Below are 15,677 nucleotides of genomic sequence, written 5' to 3' on the forward strand. Positions count from 1 at the left end.
CCAACTGCCAAACAAAGTGTGCAGCGAGCAGGGAGGCTGGCCAGCATATTTGTATAAATCCTATGCAGGGAGTGTCTTCATAAAGAATTATTATTTTATTTATTTAATTAATTTATTGTATTTATAAAGTGGCAACATATTACGCAGCACTGGACATTAGTTTAGGTTACAGACAATATTTAGGGGTGACATACAGCAATACGACAACACAATACAAGAAAAACCAGATCACGCAGCACAGTATGAGTACAAGGTAATGCTTAGTCAGTCAATGGATGGGAGCATGGAGATTAGGCAAGTTGAGTTAACGCAAATGCTTAGCATAAGTGCACAGTAATGGAGGTGCGTGATCAGGTAGGACACAAAAGGAGGAGGACCCTGCCTGAAGGATTGCAATCTAGAGGGAGAGGTAGGGACATGAAAGGTAGGGGACCAGAGTTCAGCTGCAGGTTTAGAGCACTTGTGAGGGGTGGTAGGCCAGAGTGAAAAGGTGAGTTTTGAGGGCCTTCTTGAAGATGTTGAAGGAGGGGGCTGCCCTAATGGGTGGAGGTAGGAAGTTCCATAGTGTTGGAGCAGCTCTTGAGAAGTCCTGGAGGCGTGCATAGGACTGGGTGATGCGGGGGGCGTTCAGGCAAAGTTCATTGAAGGAGCGGAGTGAGCGGCTAGGTGTGTACCTCTGAGTAAGATCAGAAATGTAGGTTGGGCAAGTTTTGTGGACAGATTTGTAGGTCAGACACAGTATCTTGAATCTGATTCTGGACTGAGTAGGAAGCCAGTGGAGGGACTCACAGAGGGAAGCCGCCGTGGTGGAGCGATGGGAGGAGTGGATAATTCTGGCTGCCACATTCATGATGGACTGCAGCTGGGCTATTCGGGTCATAGGGAGACCAGACAGAAGGGCATTGCAGTAGTCAAGGCGGGAAATTATGAGGGCATGGATGAGGAGTTTGGTGGTGGCAGAGGCCAGGAAAGACAAAATTCTCCAATACACTACAGTCTACTTGACATATACTTTATTTCAATAATGTTGTAACAAAATACCCCATACCCATTAAAATGAGCAGTACTGCGATGTCTTGCCTACGCTATTCACAGCCGGCTGTGTCACACACCACAGACACCAATGCATACCCACACACTTGCATATTGGACAGTCATAATACTCCCGGGAGTTTCAAAAAAGCTGTCTGCAGCCAGCCTACAACGCTCCAAGTACTCCAGGAACAAGACTTGTCTCACATGCAGAGGCAGTTCATGAGATACTCTTGTGCTGTTATCAATGTCTCATCAAAGCAGATCAGGTTAGTAGCTTTTAAACGCCAGCACACAGCGCAAATGGTTAGTGGCAAAGCATCAGACACACATCAAAGGCAAGGGGTGCCGCTGCGGGCTCTCACCACCTCCTGCGCTTTATTCCACCTTGCATGGACCAGCGTCACAGTCCTATTGTGCGCGTCTCCTGCGTCCCAAACACTCCACTTAGCGGGGATGGGCGTCCGCATATCAACACTTCTGCAATGACTGGATGTTTCCGTGCTGTTCATGCATCTCACTGCCCAGGGCCCGGATGTGACGTTATCGCTCTGCTCACCGCATCACTAGTATCGGCCGCCCACCGGCCTTCGTCAGATGATAGTGGGCGGTTGTTCAGCCTCCCATTTTACACTCCCAGCAGCCATACGTGTTTTGCATACTCCTCCCACAGTTAACCAGCTCATTGCTGTTTTCCTCTCCTATGGCAGCATATCATCTCAGTGTTAATCAGCAATATCTTAGTTCTTCCATTAACAACGGGGGATTTTTCCAAACAGTGCGGGAAGTCCTCCATACTTAATCACTATTATCACATTCTTTTGTATCAAGCTTATTGAAATAAACGCCTCCTTTGGCTTGAACTATATTTGGCACACTAGTTAATTCTCATTTTGACATTAGATATATTGTTACCTTACGGATGCTGGTTGGATTATGTATCATATTCATTCACAAATTCACATATCCACCAAACATCACTCATACACACACTATCTAATGACCTAGTGTCAGAATTAAAGTTACAAGAGTATCTTACTGAGGCAAGAAGGGGGCTAGGGGGAGGTCAGAGTTCAGTCCGTGTGGAATGACTGTCCCCAGTCTAAAAATCCAACTTGATTCTATTTAACACAATTTTCTATCGAGATCACCCCCCCTAGAAGGAATCTGCATCCTAACTATGCCTTTGAATCTCAGACTCTCAGGGTTTTTTTCATGGTTGAGCATAAAATGCAGACCCAAGGGGCTGGTTTCATCCCCCTCTTTTATATTGTGTACATGTTGTTGGATTCGCTTTTTGAGGATCTGTGTCGTTTTGCCTACATATTTCAGCCCGCAGGGGCATGTAATCATATAGACTACGTATTTGCTTTCACAATTCATGAACGTTTGAATTTCATACTTTTTCCGTCCTCGCGAGTCATGAAACTCATTTGTTCGTTCACTAAGATGGCACACACTACACCGTCCGCATCGGTACATTCCCAGTGGTCGTGTGGAGGGTCCTAGCCACATTCGCGTAGATTGTGGTGTCACTGACTTAAAGTCAGATCTCACCAACATGTCGCGGAGGTTCGGCGCCCTCCTCACCGCTAATTTGGGAAAATCTCCCACGGCTTCAATTATCCGTGGGTCTAAGCGCAACAGATGCCAATGTTTGGCCAACGCTCTCCGCAATTGGTTCGAGTGTGTGCCATACTTAGTTACTAGTCTCACATGATCGTCTTTTGGTTTTTTAATGTTTCTATTGCCTGTCAATAAATCCTCTCTGGGTGTCATTGCCACTTTCTGTCTAGCTGTATCCAGGGTTTCCTCACTATACCCTCTATTCTTAAAGGCAGGTAACACACTCCTTCATGCGACAAGTTTTCACCCCCCACCCCTATTGAAAGGTATACCTGTAGGACAATTACTTAGAGTGCGCAGGAATTGCACTGACAGTGATGACTATGAGAGGGAAGCAATGGAAATGACTGAACGCTTTAAGAATAGAGGGTATAGTGAGGAAACCCTGGATACAGCTAGACAGAAAGTGGCAATGACACCCAGAGAGGATTTATTGACAGGCAATAGAAACATTAAAAAACCAAAAGACGATCATGTGAGACTAGTAACTAAGTATGGCACACACTGGAACCAATTGCGGAGAGCGTTGGCCAAACATTGGCATCTGTTGCGCTTAGACCCACGGATAATTGAAGCCGTGGGAGATTTTCCCAAATTAGCGGCGAGGAGGGCGCCGAACCTCCGCGACATGTTGGTTAGATCTGACTTTAAGTCAGTGACACCACAATCTACGCGAATGTGGCTAGGACCCTCCACACGACCACTGGGAATGTACCGATGCGGACGGTGTAGTGTGTGCCATCTTAGTGAACGAACAAATGAGTTTCATGACTCGCGAGGACGGAAAAAGTATGAAATTCAAACGTTCATGAATTGTGAAAGCAAATACGTAGTCTATATGATTACATGCCCCTGCGGGCTGAAATATGTAGGCAAAACGACACAGATCCTCAAAAAGCGAATCCAACAACATGTACACAATATAAAAGAGGGGGATGAAACCAGCCCCTTGGGTCTGCATTTTATGCTCAACCATGAAAAAAACCCTGAGGGTCTGAGATTCAAAGGCATAGTTAGGATGCAGATTCCTTCTAGGGGGGGTGATCTCGATAGAAAATTGTGTCAAATAGAATCAAGTTGGATTTTTAGACTGGGGACAGTCATTCCACACGGACTGAACTCTGACCTCCCCCTAGCCCCCTTCTTGCCTCAGTAAGATACTCTTGTAACTTTAATTCTGACACTAGGTCATTAGATAGTGTGTGTATGAGTGATGTTTGGTGGATATGTGAATTTGTGAATGAATATGATACATAATCCAACCAGCATCCGTAAGGTAACAATATATCTAATGTCAAAATGAGAATTAACTAGTGTGCCAAATATAGTTCAAGCCAAAGGAGGCGTTTATTTCAATAAGCTTGATACAAAAGAATGTGATAATAGTGATTAAGTATGGAGGACTTCCCGCACTGTTTGGAAAAATCCCCCATTGTTAATGGAAGAACTAAGATATTGCTGATTAACACTGAGATGATATGCTGCCATAGGAGAGGAAAACAGCAATGAGCTGGTTAACTGTGGGAGGAGTATGCAAAACACGTATGGCTGCTGGGAGTGTAAAATGGGAGGCTGAACAACCGCCCACTATCATCTGACGAAGGCCGGTGGGCGGCCGATACTAGTGATGCGGTGAGCAGAGCGATAACGTCACATCCGGGCCCTGGGCAGTGAGATGCATGAACAGCACGGAAACATCCAGTCATTGCAGAAGTGTTGATATGCGGACGCCCATCCCCGCTAAGTGGAGTGTTTGGGACGCAGGAGACGCGCACAATAGGACTGTGACGCTGGTCCATGCAAGGTGGAATAAAGCGCAGGAGGTGGTGAGAGCCCGCAGCGGCACCCCTTGCCTTTGATGTGTGTCTGATGCTTTGCCACTAACCATTTGCGCTGTGTGCTGGCGTTTAAAAGCTACTAACCTGATCTGCTTTGATGAGACATTGATAACAGCACAAGAGTATCTCATGAACTGCCTCTGCATGTGAGACAAGTCTTGTTCCTGGAGTACTTGGAGCGTTGTAGGCTGGCTGCAGACAGCTTTTTTGAAACTCCCGGGAGTATTATGACTGTCCAATATGCAAGTGTGTGGGTATGCATTGGTGTCTGTGGTGTGTGACACAGCCGGCTGTGAATAGCGTAGGCAAGACATCGCAGTACTGCTCATTTTAATGGGTATGGGGTATTTTGTTACAACATTATTGAAATAAAGTATATGTCAAGTAGACTGTAGTGTATTGGAGAATTTTGTGTGGATTATAGTGTCACTACAGGCTCCCCTAACAGGGTAGACATCATCAATTATTAATAGTTCAGGCGCAGGACATTGTTGTGTTGTAGAGGCCAGGAAAGGGCAGATCTTGCAGATGTTATGGAGGTGGAAGTTGCAGGACTTTGTGAGGTTTTGGATGTGGAGAGTGAAGGAGAGTGCGGAGTCCAGGGTGACACCCAGACATCGGGCTTGAGAGGTAGGGCGAATGGTAGTGTGGTTAACAGTGACATGCACATCTGGTAGGTTCAGTGATGGCCGGGTTGGGAAGATCATAAATTTCGTTTTGTCTAGATTTAGTTTCAGGAACCTAGCGGACATCCAGGAGGAGATGGCTGATAGGCAGGAGGAGACCTTGTCCATGGTAGTGGTGGATATGTCAGGGGTGTGGAGGTAGATCTGGGTGTCATCTGCATACAGATGATAGTTAAAACCCATGGCGGAGATAACCTTGCCAATGGAGGACGTATATAGGTAGAACAGTAGGGGGCCAAGGACCGAGCCTTGGGGGACTCCCACCGAGAGGTGGTTGTGGGTGGATGAGGACTCATTGAAGGAGGTCGTGAAGGAGTGGTTGGAGAGGTAGGATGAAAGCCAGGTCATGGAGAGGTCGTGAATGCCCATGGACTGGAGGGACTGGAGGAGTAGGGGATGATATACAGTGTCAAATGCTGCTGAAAGGTCAAGGAGGAGGAGAATGGAGTATTTACCTTCAGCTTTAGCTAAGGCAAGGTCATGGACCACTTTGGTGAGAGCTGTTTCGGTTGAGTGGGCAGGTCGAAATCCAGATTGTAGTGGGTCTAACAGTGAGTTGGCATTGAGGTACTGGGTCAGGCGTTTTGAGAACCAGATGCTAAAGGAGTTTTTAGGCAAAAAGAAGGGGGGAGATAGGGTGGTAGTTAGAGGGTAGTGAGTGGTCTAGGGAGGGTTTACTGAGCAGGGGTAGTACAGTAGTACAGTGGCCATGCTGAAAATCCCCAATGAGGAGATTAGCTGGCTCAAAACCTGTCGGTTCTGTCAGATTATTACTACCTACTGTAAGTGACAAATTCACCAGTAACAGAGCCGACAACTGGACCGGGAGAGGAGCCAGGAGGACGCCGGTGGACTTAGTGGCCTACGGTGGGCTGGAGGAAGCCCCAGGTAAGTACCAGTTTCATTTTTGTGGACTGTTCAGGGTCCCTTTAAAAATTATATCAAACTTACTTTGAGTATTTTCTTGCATGGTGGAAGTTCTAAAGGGTTTTTCATCACAGCAGAGTCTGGGTTATCCAGGGCCGACGAGGATCGACGGATACCGGATAAGTTTGCTTGATGGTGAGACTCAATGTTAAAGATAGGCCTAGCTAATACAGTACTATGCTGCACTTTATATACATACTATGAACTCTGTATTAAATGTTAAAATACAGTAATTAAAAGTATATTACCCTTGGGGGAGCCATGCAACCCAGTCTTTAACACAGCAGAGCCTACAAACAGCCTAAGAGATTGGTCTTCACCACTGTGAGTACTGCCAGAGATTTGTGCTGGTTGGTTGACATTGCTGGTTAGTTGAGTTTTGGAAAACCGGGACTCTACTGTAGTAAGAATATAAGGGAAGACGCCGAGAACCCAGTATAGTGTAGTATGTACTGTAAATTAGGTATGGAAGGTAAGTATAGGTAGGTTACACAAACAAGGGTTACCGTCCAGGTAACCACTATGAAGGCAGGTGAGGAGATTAGACCTGTCCCCACTCAGGATTAAGAAGTCGCTCTCTGTAGACGGGAAAAAGGAAGAATTCCCCTCCACCAGGGGTGGAAACAACTGCAATAGTAGTACAGAGGCGCCAACAGGGTAAAAACAATATTTCTTTAAAATGGATAAAATGAAGTAGGTAGCGGTGGACTTACCCCTCCAAAACAGACACAAAAATTGCTGTTTTAAAGGGAACCTTAAACACCGCGGCGGGGGACCAGAGGACACTGGAGGAGCTGCGCGGGCACAGGTCAGCTACAGGAGGCTTGGGAAAGCCCTAAGTAAGTGAAACTTTTTTTTGCTCCACGGTTAAGGTTCCCTTTAAGCAAATTTATTTACATACTCCCAACAAGGTGAAACACGTTTCGCGGGTATATCCCACTTCCTCAGGCAATAAATTGGAGTATATAACCAATGCGGTCCGGTACGTAGCCTGGCGCCTCTGTCTGTCTGTTGCTAGGAGACTGAAGGCGGAGCGGAGCTCCACCTTCTAAGCGGAGATGCGCGTGCTCTCCTGCTAGCCCCATAAAAGGCCGTTTACGCCACTTGGCATGGAGCGGTCGGCAAGAAGTTAAAGTTATGCTTTTTACACTTGCACAGTTTTTTTTAAATAATCTGATTGCTAAGCACTGAATTTAATCACAGCAGCTCATTTATTCGATAGGATGGTGATATGATGCAAGCGATATCCCCACAAAGCAGTGTGATGTATAGTGTTAAACAGAAAAATATTAATTTCATTAGAAACAAGGATGGTTCCTGAGAGATGTGGAAATCTGCAGTTTCTGCACATCTCTAGTGGGCAGTATGAAGTCATGTACAGCCGGCAAGTTTTGGCTGCAACAAGTCAAGTGATCACAAATCACAATCCATCAGCTTAATAAATAAGGCACCTAATATTTAAGATTTTCACAAAACAAAAAAAAGAATTGAACTTACTGCAATTGTAGGTCCTGTCCAGTTCTTTGGTGGAGAAATGAAAACAGACTTGTCACCTACTCAAGTTAGCTGGCAACATCTCCAAAACACACGAAGTTCACACCACACAAAAGAAGACTGAGTGTAGGCATCCCTTTAAAAAAAAACCTGTACTGTCTGCAACATGAGAAACCTGATCTGTGAGCAACCCGTGTCTTTTCTACTAACACAGGCACTGCTATAAGATATTAACAAATGACATCTGAGAAACCGGATCCACCCTAGAAACTATTTAACCTCTCTATACTACTCAGAGGTTTTCAATTTGGTTTTGGCATCGGCATTATACATGTTTGCAAGTATTATATGTAATAAAAACTTTTAAAAACGAATTTGTAACCTCACACTAATAAATGAGATGATGCTAAAACAAAGAAAAGGCTGTGGTTATCTGCTGAGACAATGAGTTTTGAAGCTGCTGAAACATTTGTATTGTCCGTGGTCTTGAGAATAACTATGGGACAGGGATCCCATTCTATTATGGTTGAATACCACTGTAAAGCCTGTGCAATCCAGCACACCTGGGCTGGATTTATTAAACAATGTCTGCTGTCAGAGACATATCTATGGTAGGAGCAGTAGTTCCCCAGCCAGCAGGGACTGCCAGCCTACTATGATTTCTACTGTCATTAACTATGGTATTTATTGAGGACTGATAGTGTACTGTATACTGTGGATGCCAAGGAGATATATATATTTAGTAATTTACATTCACTCTCAATTATAAATACTGTATAGGGAGGCCAACTTATACACAAGCCATTTTCTTAACAGAAATCATGTACAAGACATAGGACTTATTTTTCAATGCAGCATATTAAAGTGCTATGTTTACTTGCTACTATACATGCTTTATTCGCACTCTAACCCACCCCCCACCCGCTTCACTCTTATGCCAGCTCTCCATGCATCTGGGTCTATCTCCCTGTTGTTGCCTTGATGTACTTGTGGGACTAGGCAATATGGTGGGTACAGGGCTATACTGGCGGGTCATTAATACTGAAAGGACACAACTATGTTTGAGAGACCTAGTTATATTTTGCAGAGATAGCTATACTAAGCACACTTGACAGTATTAGGAAGACCTGGCTATACTGAGAGGGTATGTGGCAATTCATATTGTTGGTTCATGGAAATATTTATTGAGAAAGAGGGAAGGGATATATGGCTATATTTGAATTTTGGGTTGATCTATACCAGTCTACACGTTTCATTCTAAAAGGGACAATGCTTTTGGAGGAATCTGTTAAAAGTGAAAGATTTGTTGCAAATGAGCCTTATACCTTTAGTCTGGTCCTATCACAGTTTTGTAGGCTTGCTGCACCCCAACTCTAGTGTTACATGTATATCACATTATTGCAATCCATACTTTAAAAAGTGTACCTGAGACGAGAAGCATCTCAGGTTCGATACTTACCTAGGGCTTTCTTAAGCCCGCTTGAGGCCGCTCTTCCCTTGCTGTCTCCCCGGGTGGCTCCTGTCCTCCACTGGATGACCCGAAAGCTTGGCCAAGTCACACTTCATCGCACATGCGGCTCGGCCACGAACGCACAAACGTCGTACATGGCCGAGCAATGCATGCGCAATGAAACGTGACTCAGTCTAGGTTTTGGGCCATACAGCGGGGTACAGGAGCCACCCGGAGAGACGGCAAGGGAAGAGCGGCCTCAAGGGGGCTTAAGGAAGCCCAAGGTAAGTATGGAACCTGAGAAGCTTCTCATCCCAGGTTCTCCTTAACAGCGAACACTTCCTAATACTGTCCACTCCTTTGCAATGCAAATTTCTTACATTCTTCAACTGTTAACAGATTTTCAAAGATATGTCCTCAAAAAAAGGGAAACAGAAGAAACATGGTGCAGTCTGTTTTTCACTTGATTTTTTGGGATGGTCCGCAACCCGATATATTAGACCTCCCGTTATGATACTGGGGATCACCAGCCTCAACCGTGTTTGTATTCAGCAAACTATATTACCAGAATGGCAAGCGTACTAGATCATGCAGCGGCCCAGACCCACAGACAGCAATAATCGCTTTATACCACCACTGTGGTAACTCCCACCCATCAGGCATCAATTGGCATTATGTAATAACCTCAGAAAGAAGTGCAACTATCTGAAAACAGCATAAATCACACCTTCCGCAGCCAATGTAATCACAAGAAATTTGCATTGCAGAAAAGTTGACATTATCAAGAAGCGCTCTCCGCTAAGTATGGATTTCAATCTATTAAAAGTATTAAAGGACACCCAAGGTGAAAATGAACTTATGAGATAAACAATTGTATGTATCATCTTTTTCCAAAAAATGCCTTTTTTTTAGATATCCCACAGATTTATTTTATATTTAAATCTACTTTTTAAGATTGTACTGTTCCATTGTCTCTGACACTGTCATTGAAGTATGCCAGAGCTAAAATTTATGAGCTATTGACCCTTTTTATTTATTTCCTGCTCTCAGAAGCCATTTTCTGCCAGAAAAGTGTCTCGACCCGGACAGAAACTTTCACTTGCATACCTGATGTTTAACCTCTTCAGGAACACAGGCTTTACCCCCTCTAAATACCAGGCCATTTTTTGTAAAATGGGCCACTGCAGCTTTTAGGCCAAGCTGCAGGGCCGCACAACACAGCACACAAGCACAGAGCTCTCTGTTGGTGGGGTCAGATCGCCCCCCCCCCCCCCCCCTCAAATGTTTGTTTGTTTGTTTATAAATATTTATGTAACGATTGGTGTCAGCAACACAGATTTTTCTGATTATTGGTGATCTGCAGTATCACCAATAATACAGATGCTATACCTGATTATGTGGTGATCTGCAGAATCACCAGTAATACTAGTATAGCTAGACATAGGACACCCAATGTGTTTTGTGCAACAGTAATTGGAGAGGTTATCTCCCGAGAAGCTGGAGATACAGACACTACTGCAGCCTAGGATTTCCTGAGGGCAGGGAATCAGGCTGTACTGCAGCCAGTGGACACCTGAGGAGCAGGTATCACTGACTGGAGAAATATTGATAATGATAGGTCTGCAGCTAGGGATTCCCTGAGGAGCAGGGAATCAGACTGTACTGCAGCCAAGGATTCCCTGAGAGACAGGGAATCAGACTGTACTGCAGCCAGTGGACCTTTGAGAGGTAGAGACCCACTGACTGTGCTGCACGATGGTCTCCAGTGGAGCTGGTGACCATAGGCCTGATATAGCAGCTAATAACCACCTGAAGAGCAGGCGTCACAGGTGTACAGTAAGGCTGATCACCCTAGGTGACAGCCAGAAAGGTCAGACAAGCCAGGTCGGCAACACACGGACAGACAAAGTACAGAAGCGGAAGACTGATTCGGTATCCAGGTACAGGCAATGTTGGCAACACGTAATCAGATGGCCGGAAGTACCGAATCAGAGAACAGGAGAGTAGTCAGGAAAGCCAAAGGTCATAACAGGTAACAAGAATATCTCTCAATCCTAGTCTTAGGTGTGAGGTCCTTGGTCTCAACACCTGGGATCAAGTCTAACAGATGATAGTAACAATATAGCAATCTCCTAGTCTTAGGTGTGAGGTCCTTGGTCTCAACACCTGGGAACTAGTCTAACAGATGATAGTAACAATACAGCAATCTCCTAGTCTTAGGTGTGAGGTCCTTGGTCTCAACACCTGGGAACTAGTCTAACACATAAACAGTAGCAAGCAATAGTACTTTAAAGCTATCAATGGAATCTGACTCAGTGTGAATTCCCAGCTCCGGCTGGTTCTAACACACTGTGGGATCTGACTCAGGTCTGAGCGCTCACACGTAGATGTTCGCAACAGCAGACAACTTGCAAGTGACAAGCAAGTCCTATATATACTAAAAGCGCTCCACAGCGCCGCCCCAGTCACTCAGCCAATCCGGAGCATAGCCGGAGTCAGCTGATCGGCATGATCAGCTGACTCCCCTTCTAGCAGCATAAAGGACCTGTCGCCTGGCGCACGCGCGCGTAGTTCTCCATCTGTGTGCAATATAAGGACCAGGCAAAGCAGCATCATGCTGCTGCGCGGCAACAGCCACCGGGTGGGACGCGGAGATAGCCGCCATGCCGCTCTCTCATGCGGCGGCATTTCCGCTATTCATTACAGTACCCCCCCCCTGAGGAGTGGACTCCGGACACTTCCTACCCGGTTTCTCAGGGTGTAAGTTGTGAAACTCTTTTTTCAATTCCTCAGCGTGCATGTGACGATCCGACACCCAAGCTCTCTCCCCCAGACCATACCCCTTCCAGTGGACCAGATACTGCACAGAATTTTGCACCAATCGAGAATCCAAAATCTTCTCGATCTCATACTTGGGTTGGTCGTTAACCATCACAGGGGGGGGGGGAGAGGAATCCACGTGCACTGCAGGCTTCAACAGAGACACATGGAATGATCTCACACCTTTCATGCTAGCCGGGAGATCAATCGCATACGTGACATCATTGATCCTTCTGGACACCGGGTATGGTCCTACAAATCTGGGTTCTAACTTTGGTGACAGTTGTTTTAACGCCCAATGCCCACACCATGTCCCCTGGAGAATACTTCCACTCTACAGACCGTCTCCTATCCGCCTGTTTCTCCTGAGTCTGGAAAGTTTTCCCCAAATTCCTTTTAACCAAGAGCGTTTTGCCCTCAAACTTGGGGAGTTTTCCGATAAAGTCCTTTGACAACTGAGTCCAGGGTTCATTCGGCACTGGTAAGGGTTGTAATGTACCCCCTGATGTCTGACGAGAGGGCTTACTCCTAGCACAAACCGAGCACTCTCTCACACACTCTTTGCAATCAATTGCCATAGTAGGCCATCATACACATCTGGCCATTAAATCCTGAGTCCGGCCTGCCCCGGGGTGCCCAGGATTATTATGAGAGTGGAAAAATTGAAAAAGTTGTAAGCGAAAAGGAAGTGGTACACACATAACACCCTCAGGTTTCCCCTCTGGAATGTCCTGTTGATAAGACTCCAGAGTAGCCGTCCAGCCCTTCCAGGTTTCGGTAGCTGCCAACACCACCTTTGGGGGTAGGATGGTCTCAAGGGTTGAAGGCTGAACTGTCCCTGACTCAAAAACACCCGGATAGGGCATCCGCTTTGACATTCTTACTACCTGGTATATACGCTACAGGTAACCGGGAACGACAGATGAAGCCTTTGCCTAAGTTTTCTTTAATGTATTCCTGCACTACCAGTCCCTCAGATCCCGACAGATTATGAAGATGGCCACTAGGAGGCATACAACCGGGTCCCAACTTCATGGAATAATCGAAACCATGGAGAGGCGAGAGTTTATCTGCAGAATCTGGACAGAACTCGTCAACTAATTCTGTACACTGCCTTGACACCCCTTTGAGCTGTATCTTGGTAGCGCAAACGGCAACTCTCTCCAAACAATGACTATGACAATGGGTTGACCAACTCTGTAGCTGACCTGAAGCCCAATCAATCTGAGGTGAGTGGAGTTGCAACCAGGGCATACCAAGAATAATGGTAGAGGTTGCCATTGGCAGAACAAGGAACTATAATCTCTCCTTATGTAACACCCCTATACTACACAACAACAAGGGGGTCTGGAAAAGAGGCTGTCCACACTGCAATGGCGAATCATCCCCCGCCGTGACCAGAATCTGCCGGTCTAGAGGGAGTAAGGGAATCCCCAATTTTTTTTACAAAATCATAATCTATAAAATTGGCTGCAGAGCCAGAGTCACACAAAAGAAAGAGCTCACCCCCAGCTCTACCGCCTGAAGATTAATGCACCAGGGAGTCGACCAGTCTGCACCTAGATCCCCAATAGGTGTAAACGTCCACAGCGAAAAGGAAAAGTAACTGGGTCTCCACCTGGATTTTATGCAAATGCTTAATTTATTGTCCCATAGCCAAAGATAAAACACACGACGTTTCGGCCAGCGGCCTTTATCAAGTGTAACACACGATGAGCAAATGCTCTCAAATAAATATCACCTCATGTTATAAAACACACCCCTAAGGGTGGGCACATACTTAAATAGAGGGTGTTAAAGTGACAGTACAACAATATACTCAGATTACAAGAAACATCTTAAATTACATTCCTCATTTAATCCATAGGGAACAAGAGTCTCTAATCTATTGATTCATCTGCTCTCCCTTCTTAGGAGTGTTGTCTCATTGTCCATCCCTTCTCCTGCTGTGACTTTTTCCAACACACACCACCGTCACTCGTTCACCATATGGTCGCATTCAAAATAATGTCTACCTATAGGAGAATCAAAATTCTTTTCAGGGTCATCAAAATATTTTCTATATAATCTTATGTCACTGCGGTGTTCATTAATCCTTACTCTGACAGGTCTACTCGTTTGTCCCACATAGCCGAACCCAAAAGGGCACTTCAAAAAATAAACAACATTTGAAGTTACGCAAGAAAAATTGCCATTAAGTTTGATTGCTGAGCCCCTCCTGGGATGTGCTATAAAATCTCCCTTTATAATACTTGAACAATTTTGACAACTGAGGCAAGGGAATGTACCTTTCTTTTTTGGCAGAAATGTCACCATCTGCTTTGGATTTCTTCTTAATCTGATCTCACCAGCATATCCCGAATGCTTTTACCTTTTCTATACACAAACATAGGGGGCGACTGAAAAACCCTGGACAACAGTGGATCAGTTTTAATTAATGACCAATTGTCTAGTATACTTTTCCGCACTAATTGGGCGTGGTTATCAAACGTGGAGATAAATTGTATCTCCCCCTTTCTCTCTCCTCTCTGTTTTCTCTGTCTTAGGGTTTTTCTCTCCATTTCCTCCACCTCACGGGCTATGCTCATCACTTCTCTTCTCTGATACCCTCTTGATGAAAAATCTTCCACCAATTTAGCAGCCTGTGCGTGATAGGCCTCATCAGTAGATGTTATACGTCTGGCTCTTATAAATTGACTTTTAGGAAGACCCTTTATAAGAGGGCAGGGGTGACAACTGCTGGCTAATAGGGCATTATTCCTATCAGTGCTTTTTCTAAACAAATTTGTATGGAAATGCCTTCCATCAAGCATGATGTCTACATCCAAAAAATGCAAATTCTGCGAATGGAAATCTAATGTGAACTTAATGGTTTCATGGCAGAGATTCAATGTCCGAAAAAATTCCCTTAAACTGAGAGGGTAGCCATCCTAGCCCTAGGAGGGTCGGTTCGGTACACGTTTACTTCAGAAGAGTCTGATCCTATTGATAGTTTGAAAAAACAGATTGAAAATCTGTCTAATAAAGAAGTAAGTCTCTCCCTGCATGTGTCCACCCTGACGGAGTACCTGAGAGTGGAAAGGATCCCTAGAGGACTAAGAGTTACGATTACACCGATTTTTTGCAAAGATGATCCCAGTTTTGTAAAGAAATGGTATGGAATCCTGAACAAGTGCTCTATGGACTTGATGTATTTGACAATTCAACATTTGCATCCTCAAATTGATAAGATTAGATCAGAGATAGATTGCCTGAAAAATGAACTGTTAGCAAAAGACACTATAGATGCATATGCCCGATTTAAATGTGAATTGGATGAAGTTATCAAAGCAACAAAGGAATCTACTTTGAAAACGAAGGTGCAAAAGTTCCAAAGGGACGCTCAGGATTATGCTAACAACCATGTATATACGTGGAATCTAATCCGCAAAACACAGAGACAAGTAAGAAGGGGATTTGGCAACAAAGGTTTACCTCAACGGAGAAACGCTGTAGAGTCCGATTCTGAGCAGGATCAGCAGGAGGGAGTCCAGCGTTTTTTTCCCGGAGTAGGGGCTGGAGACAGAGGAGGAGGAGACGCCGACGGCGCAGGCGCAGCAGTAGAGCGCTCCAAGCCTCGTTCTGGGAGGGGAGGTCCCCGTTTCAGGAAGCAGAATTACGCACAGGCAGCAGCTCCATCGTGTGTGACCCGCAGTCAGAGCCGCACACCGAGATTGCATCCCCTGCACAACTGACAGTGAGTAACATGGGGAACACTGTGGATATATTGGGGACGCTTTGTCCCAAGACAATGTTTTGTGGTTC

At 45.3% G+C, this 15,677-nt stretch overlaps 1 protein-coding gene across 1 annotated transcript in view; it reads right to left on the reverse strand.

The window, feature by feature from the left end:
* Positions 1 to 7,718, reverse strand: part of LOC137511336 (phospholipid-transporting ATPase IK-like) — a 377,608-nt gene extending 369,890 nt beyond the window's left edge. The window contains exon 1 of the mRNA XM_068233975.1: positions 7,607 to 7,718. The gene's annotated coding sequence lies outside the window, so the exon portion shown is untranslated. The remainder of the gene's footprint in view (positions 1 to 7,606) is intronic.
* Between the last annotated feature and the right edge of the window lie 7,959 nt (positions 7,719 to 15,677).

The sequence above is a fragment of the Hyperolius riggenbachi genome, chromosome 1 (genome assembly GCF_040937935.1).
Source record: "Hyperolius riggenbachi isolate aHypRig1 chromosome 1, aHypRig1.pri, whole genome shotgun sequence".
Lineage (NCBI taxonomy): Eukaryota > Metazoa > Chordata > Amphibia > Anura > Hyperoliidae > Hyperolius > Hyperolius riggenbachi.